The following is an 8,354-nucleotide window of genomic DNA, read 5'->3' as shown; positions in this document are numbered from 1 at the left end:
GATTCGTCAGCGAAACACTTCTTCAAATTACAGATGTGGAACACATTATGAATAGCGCTAAGTTCTTCAGGCAAGTTTAACTTGTAAGCTACTGACCCGACACGTTCGATAATCTCGAAAGGTCCTATATATCTCGGGCTCAGCTTACCTTTCTTTCCAAATCGCATCACACCCTTCCAGGGCGATACTTTAAGCAATACTTTATCACCTACATCGAAGTGAAAGTCTTTGCGCTTAGGATCCGCATAACTTTTCTGCCTATCCCTGGCAGCTTTCAAACGATCGCGAATCTGCACAATCTTGTCCGTCGTTTCAAAAACGATATCTGGTCCTGACAGTTGGACATCTCCAACTTCTGCCCAACAAATGGGCGATCTACACTTTCTACCGTATAGGGCCTCAAAAGGCGCAGCCTTTATGCTGGAATGGTAGCTATTGTTGTAGGAGAATTCAATCAGTGGTAGGTTCTTATCCCAACTACCACCCAAATCGATCGCACATGCACGAAGCATGTCTTCCAAAGTTTGAATAGTACGCTCACTCTGACCATCAGTCTGAGGATGATAGGCCGTACTAAAATTCAAACGAGTGCCCAACGATTGTTGGAAACTCTTCCAAAAATGCGACGTATATCTAGTATCTCTATCAGAGATAATAGATATAGGTATACCATGTAACGCTACAATCTTATCGACGTATAATTGAGCTAACATATCGGTGCTATACGTCTCCTTAATGGGTAGAAAATGAGCTGACTTAGTCAGTCTATCTACTATGACCCATATGGTATCATTTCCCTTTTTCGTTTTCGGCAACTTGGTGATGAAATCCATTGTCACCATTTCCCATTTCCACTTGGGAATTTCAGGTTGTTGAAGCAAACCTGACGGCTTTTGATGTTCAGCCTTGACTTGCGCACAAGTCAAACATTTAGCTACATGCTCAGCTACTGACTTTTTCAAACCAATCCACCAGTAGTTTGCTTTCAAATCCTGGTACATCTTATCAGCTCCAGGATGAACGGAATATTTAGAGTTGTGGGCTTCCTGGAGGATAACATCCCGAAGTCCTCCATAAACTGGAACCCATATTCGTCCGTTTAGTCGTAGCATTCCATCTTTGTCGTAGGATAACTGTTCCTCAGTTACTCCTAACTTCTCTGCAGGATAGTTAGCTTCCAACACAGCTTCCTTCTGTGCAGCTAACACCCTTTCATTCAAACTATTTCTTATTTCAATGCGCTTGGCATTGATTCTGATCGGTTTCACTCTTTCCTTTCTGCTTAAGGCGTCGGCAACGACATTGGCCTTGCCTGGATGGTATCTTATCTCACAGTCATAATCGTTTAAAGTTTCCATCCATCGCCTTTGACGCATGTTCAATTCCTTCTGATTGAACAGATGCTGAAGACTCTTGTGATCTGAATAAATTATACACTTGGTTCCGTACAAGTAATGTCTCCATAGCTTTAAAGCAAACACAACAGCACCCAATTCCAAATCGTGGGTGGTGTAGTTCTTTTCGTGCACCTTGAGCTGTCGAGAAGCGTAGGCAATGACTTTGCCTCTCTGCATGAGTACACAGCCCATACCAGTGTGCGATGCATCGCAATACACTATGAAATCTTCTATGCCATCGGGCAGTGTCAACACTGGCGCGTTGCTCAACTTCTTCTTCAGGATGTCGAAGGATTCCTGCTGCTTAGGGCCCCAATCAAACTTAATCTTCTTACGAGTCAACGAAGTTAGGGGCGCAGCAATTCTTGAAAAGTTCTCAATAAATCGCCTATAGTATCCTGCCAATCCAAGGAAACTGCGAATCTCGGTAGGAGTCTTCGGCTCCTGCCAGTTCATGACTGCTTCTACTTTAGCGGGATCTACTTGGATACCTCGCTCACTTACTACATGTCCAAGGAATTGGACTTCTCGAAGCCAAAATTCACACTTCGAAAATTTGGCATAAAGCTTCTCCTGATGCAGAAGTTTGAGAATACAACGAAGGTGTTTCTCATGGTCAGCTTGGCTCTTCGAGTAGATAAGGACGTCATCAATAAAGACGATGACGAACTTATCTAAATAAGGCTTGCAGACGCGATTCATGAGATCCATGAACGCGGCTGGTGCGTTTGTGAGCCCAAAAGGCATCACTAGGAACTCGTAATGTCCATAACGAGTCCTAAACGTTGTCTTGTGCACATCTTCGTCTTTGACTTTTAGCTGATGATAACCTGACCTCAGGTTGATCTTGGAGAAATAGCTTGCTCCTTGCAACTGATCGAACAGATCGTCGATCCTGGGTAACGGATACCTATTCTTGATAGTGACCTTATTAAGCTCACGGTAATCGATGCACAGACGCATCGATCCATCCTTCTTTTTAACGAACAAGATTGGCGCTCCCCAAGGAGACGAGCTAGGTCTAATAAAACCTTTAGCTAACAAATCATCCAACTGCGTCCTTAACTCCTTCATCTCCATTGGTGCCAATCTGTATGGTGCTCTTGCTACAGGTGCTGCGCCTGGTATGATATCTATCCGAAACTCTACTTGCCTATCTGGTGGCAAACCAGGTAGCTCTTCAGGGAATACCTCAGGATATTCTGAGATAACAGGGATATCCTCAATCTTCGGCTTCGGCTCATCAACGGTAACTTGTGCCATATAAATGACACATCCTTTCTGCATGCATCTGGATGCCTTGAGCATGGACACTTGCTCCGACAATCCATGTTGGGTATCTCCTTGAATAGTGAGTGACTCACCAGACGGAGTCTTCACTACTACTTGCTTTCTATTGCACAGAATCTGGGCTTGGTTACTCGATAACCAATCCATGCCTATCACTATATCGAATCCAGCTAGCTTAAAGGGAAGCGAGGATAACGGGAAGGAATGATTCCTAATGGATATAACACATCCATCTAGAACAGTCGAGGCGGTTTCTATGGTTCCATCGGCTAATTCCACCTCATATTTCACACTTAAGGTTTTAACAGGAAGGTTCAACAATTTACAAAACTTATCGTCTACAAACGACTTATCAGCTCCTGAATCAAATAGGACTCTAGCAAAAACATCATTTACAAGAAACGTACCTATAATGACGTTGTCATCAAGAACTGCCTCCTTGGCGTCCATTCTGAAGACTCTCGCATTAGTCTTCTTCCCGTCGTCAGCTTTCTTTGCATTCTTTGGGCAGTTGGGCCGAATGTGCCCTTTCTCGTTGCAACCAAAACAAGTTGCATCCTTCATCTTCTTGCAATCTAAGGCCTTATGATCTGTGGACTTGCAGATTCCACATCGCCTTTCTTGAGACTGGGATTTCGTCTCCAAACGACATTTCCCAAAATGGTGTCTCTTGCAGTTCTTGCATCTGGGTTTTTCACCCGACTGATCTCCTTTCTTGAACCCCGACCCTTTCCTATGGTCGTTGTTTCCCTTGTGTCGTTTCTCAGATCTTCGTGAGGTGTCATCCTCACGCTTTCTCTTGTTGTCCTCTGAGCTCTTCATAGCTCTCAGTCTGACTACATCTTGAGTGAGGGAGAGGGATAGATCAGCTACGGATCTAAATGTCGTAGGCCTTGAAGCCTTGACGCTTGCCTTTATCTCCGGTGCCAGACCCCCAATAAATCGAGCAATCCTTCGCAGCTCCGGGGTCACCAGATAAGGCACTAACCGAGACAAAGTGTTGAACGTAGTAAGATACGCTTGACAATCGAGGTTCTTCATAACTAGGGATACAAAATCCGATTCAATCCTTTCGACCTCATGCTGCGGGCAGAAATTCTCTTTGATCAGGGCCACAAACTGTTCCCATGACAAACCGTACAGTGTGGCCTTACCGGCAGCTTGTAGGAGTGACTTCCACCATGCTAACGCATCTCCCTTGAACGACTGGGACACGTACTTCACGACGTCCCTATCAGCACACCCGCTGATATCAACCACAGTATCCATCTCATCAATCCACATCATGCAATCAACTGCTCCTTTTTCCCCAGTAAAATCCCTGGGTTTGCAAGATACGAAATATTTGTACGTACAGGACTTGCTGTGCGTATCATGCTTCAGCTTGACTTCTTGCTTAGGAATACTGCTGTGGTTGGAGGAGTGATTATCATCCTCATCTTTCTTCGGCTCACTCTTTTTAGAATGTGGCTTACTATGAGCCTCAGAATGAGTCTTGGGCTTTACGTGCGACACTGTTCGGGTCCTACTCCGAGTACCGCTAGATTCCCTGAATTGCCTATCCATAGCTTTGGCAACAGCGTTATCTATCAGTGCTTGCAATTCTTCACCAGTGACGTGAATCCTGGTATTATCTGGGTGTTCTCCAGAATGACTGTTGGTCTCCTCCGATTTGGCCATTGTAGCTTTAAGCTACAATAAAGGACAAGGTCTATTTAGAAACCTAACAGTATTATCGTTCTAGACGATTTATTAACCATGATATTAAGAACCATAACAGTTAATTTAATTAATTTCATTCAGGGCTTTTATTAGCAACTATATTATGGAATGAAATATATATATTGGCACAATAGGCCTAGTCACTTCGGACAACTTACTAAATTATAAATTTAGATTTTTATAGGATTAGAAATTGTATAATTAAACAAATAATCCTTTACTAGGCAGGGAGTCATAAACCACAACTGCCACTATATGACATAGTCATAACCCGTAGGTATCAAGTCATAAACAGACTTGTGTACAGATATAATCTGTAGATAATTTATTAAAAAGGGTGACATGTGTGATTTTACGAATCACGCTTAGTCAAGAATGTTAACAGGTTCTCAGACGTTAACAGAGATTTGAATCTTTTCAACCAGGTTTTACCATATTGGCCAGGCCTGTAAATAAGGCATTCAAGCTAGGTTTTACCTTACTAAGATTCTTATTAAAATGGCAAATCAAATAAAAATTGATATTTTCCATTTATTTTAATTATTATATTCATGCACATAAATAAAATGAGAAATTCAAATTAACCATCTCAAATTTTAAGTAAAGTAACTAGTACATCTTAGCCCTAAACGGGACTTTAATCCAAATAACATGAATAACATGCCCGCGCAGGGGCTAAACAAATAACAACAACAACAACAAATAAAACAAAACAAACCCACGCAGGGGTTAACAGAATAACATACCCACGCAGGGGTAGAATAAGAGAAATATACCCACGCAGGGGTAGAATACAGGAATAGATGTCCACGCAGGGACATGAGTAAAAGAGCTAACAACGAAGGATTCAATAATCCTTCTTACTCTTACCCTTAATCAAGTCAACCATCTTCTTGAACATACCGCGGTTGTGACGGCGATCATTTTGCAACTCCCGTCGCACGTCGTGTATCCCTTGCAGGATTTCTTGGACTTGCGGTGGCGACATCATCGGCGCCGGCGGCGGTGGCTGATACTGCTGTGGCTGTGGAGGAGGCGGCTGCTGGTATCCCTGTGGTGGGAATCCAAAAGCTGATGGTCCCGTAGCCCAGGGACCTCCAAAAGTACTCTCCTGGTTGAGAGGGTTGTAGCCTGAAGCTAACCAGTAGGGATCTCCCGTATAATCATAACCGGGAGGAAAAGTCGGCTCGAACGGGTTGAACTGCGCTGCGCTAGCATACGCAGGAATGGGCTCTCCAAAGTTCTGCGGCGGTAGTGGCGCAATAGTCGCAGAAGTAACCTCTGAGACGGGATGCTGAGATTCTCCCATCTCTGACTCCTCGTGGAGCGGCGAGTAGCGGCCGCTACCTGAATGTCGAGGGGTGGCAATGCGAATCCCTCCTCGCGTAGACATACGCGCGTTCCTCCTTGGCCTCTGAGGCGGAGGAGGTAAAACCGGTGGTGGTGGTGGCGACGGAGTAATCACGTCGCGCCAGAAGGCCTCAGATGGGTCCTGCTGCAAAGGCGGCTGCTGAAGCTGCTGCTGCTGAGAGTGGTGTTGCGAATGCACGGGAGAACCGTGGTGAGACTGGAGCATCAGAGAGTTATGGTGGCTGGGGGTGTAAAACCAATCGTGCTGCCGAAACCTCTCCTGATAGCTGTCCACACCATTGAATGGTGATCCCCTGTATGGTGACCCATCCGATATCTCAATGGGATGGTTAGGCGTGCCGGATGGTGGCAGGGAAGGGTCAGTGTCCTCGTCGACCTCCATCTCGTTACCACCAGAGAAGTGGTCTTCAGGTCCTAGTGGGTTATGACCCACTGGTTCGTCCAAGTAAGCATCAGGGTTGTATAGGCCCTGATAAGCTGGTGCTGGGTGGTGGTGAGGTGACTGGTGCAATGGAATGAAAGATCCATGGGAGTCGTGGGGCCCATTTTCAGAGTGGGGCCCAAATGATTGGGGTAGTGATGGCGAAGTGCTCAAAGATACCGAGTGCCTGGCTGGCTCGGCGAATGATCTCCAAAGATCATGGGCTGCAGTGTTGTGCAAAGCTGATGGGGCTCGCCTGTGCGAGGGTCCTGCCTCCTGGTCATGTGACGTGGCGAATCCTCCTCGTCCTCGCATACGTGGCGGCATGATGAACCTGTCAAAAATTAAACAAGTTGCACAACAAAATATATAAGACAAGGCTAATAACAAAAATAAAGATAAAATAAACGAAATGTCGAACATTTCCTAAGTTCTTTGTCTAGACTCGAAAATCGAGGAATGTGCAATTGTGTAACTGAGATTAAACACAAAGGACTAGTGTTTAATTCACTCAGCGTTGGCTCTGATACCAACCTGTCACACCCCGATTTCCACGTGTCACCGGTGGGCCTGGTGTGGGGTACAGTGACGTAGATGGCATCGTCATAGACAATCAACACAATATAATAATGCACAGCGGAAACAGAATAGATACATTTCAACTTTAATTAAAATGACATAATAAACATCATAAGTAGTTGAAACGGATCCACAGGCGGATCAAATAAAAATAAGAATAAATTGTTCAACAGTTATTTGTCGTCCGAGCTTGCGAGACTATAGTGGACGCTCTTAGGAAACAGCCAGCCTAGTTCGTATAGTACCTGCACTTAACCTTTTGGGAAAAATACGTCAGTTTACACTGGTAAATACAAATCGACTGACTCATTTTGAAAATGATTGAAAATTGATTTAAATGCACAAGGCATAAATATTTTTATTAACTTGGGATATTTATGCAATATAAACTTGTGAACGATTTACATGCACCCGTACTTATGGTGGCCCGGGATCTGCTGTCCGGGCTAAAGATTAAATGACACACCACATTAAAGAGTTATACACGCCGGGTGTACGCCTACACCCCGTGCTCTGGTCGTGGCCATCTCGTAAGATAATGCCAAGGATATCCGGGACATGGTCAATAACCCCCCAAAGCCTAAAGTAAGACAAGACTGTTTAAACGAGTCGCACAAGCTATTCAAGACTGTACACCCATAAGGTGCAGGACTTGTGCGCCCGATCAAGCGGTATTTTAAATACCGTACCCCAAGCCCGTATAGGGAAAATAAGTCAAAATGTATTTACCTGAGCAAGTATGAATCACAAATGGGTAAGTGTAGGTAGCTTTTACTGGGCCTCCTAATCTGGAACAAAGGTTTATAATAACCTATTAGATTTCTAACGGGTCTTTTATTTAAGCCTAAGCTTTGACCGGTTAGTTTTAAGGATGATACGGTACAAGCGCACGATTACGCGAAAGACCGGATAGAATGTGATTTAGACCCGACAAGTTTGAATACTTGTATAATATGGGTATACTAAATACATTCTGGATTTTGAGATAAAAATGATAACGTTTGACCCGTTTCGGTCAATTTACGCAAACTAGTTACGTAAACCGAACCGAACGCAAAAAGGGCGTTACGGGTAGCCAAAAGAGTCAAATGCAAGTTCCCTGAGATAATATGCTTTAAATATGATATAACATCAGTAAGTTATATTCTATATTGCCCGGAATAATTTTAAACTCAATTTATGCCTTATAAGGGCATTTTGGTCATTTAAAAGATCATAAAAGAGTCAAATTAGAAATCTGAGTTTCGGGTCTGGTTTATACAGTAAATACACTCCATTTAACATATTATAACAGTAGGGTATGACCCATATACCAAACTTAACATTTAAAATCAAACTATGCACCGTAGGGGTATTTTAGTAATTTCACAAGGGCTAAAAATGCCAAAACTGGAAATCTGAGTTCATATACTTGTACTTACTGTTATTATATGAAAATATACTAATTACATCAGTAGGTATAAGTCTTATATGTTAAAAATGAGTATAACGCCTACTATGCGCTAAAAATGCTTAAAATGCGATTTAACGCCGTTTCCGGGTTTTCAAAATAAATCTGGGATTTTTATATTTCC

This window comes from Helianthus annuus, chromosome 14 (assembly GCF_002127325.2).
Source record: "Helianthus annuus cultivar XRQ/B chromosome 14, HanXRQr2.0-SUNRISE, whole genome shotgun sequence".
Classification (NCBI taxonomy): Eukaryota; Viridiplantae; Streptophyta; class Magnoliopsida; order Asterales; family Asteraceae; genus Helianthus; species Helianthus annuus.
The sequence above is the reverse complement of the archived record's forward strand: the minus strand, read 5'-3'. Positions refer to the sequence as shown.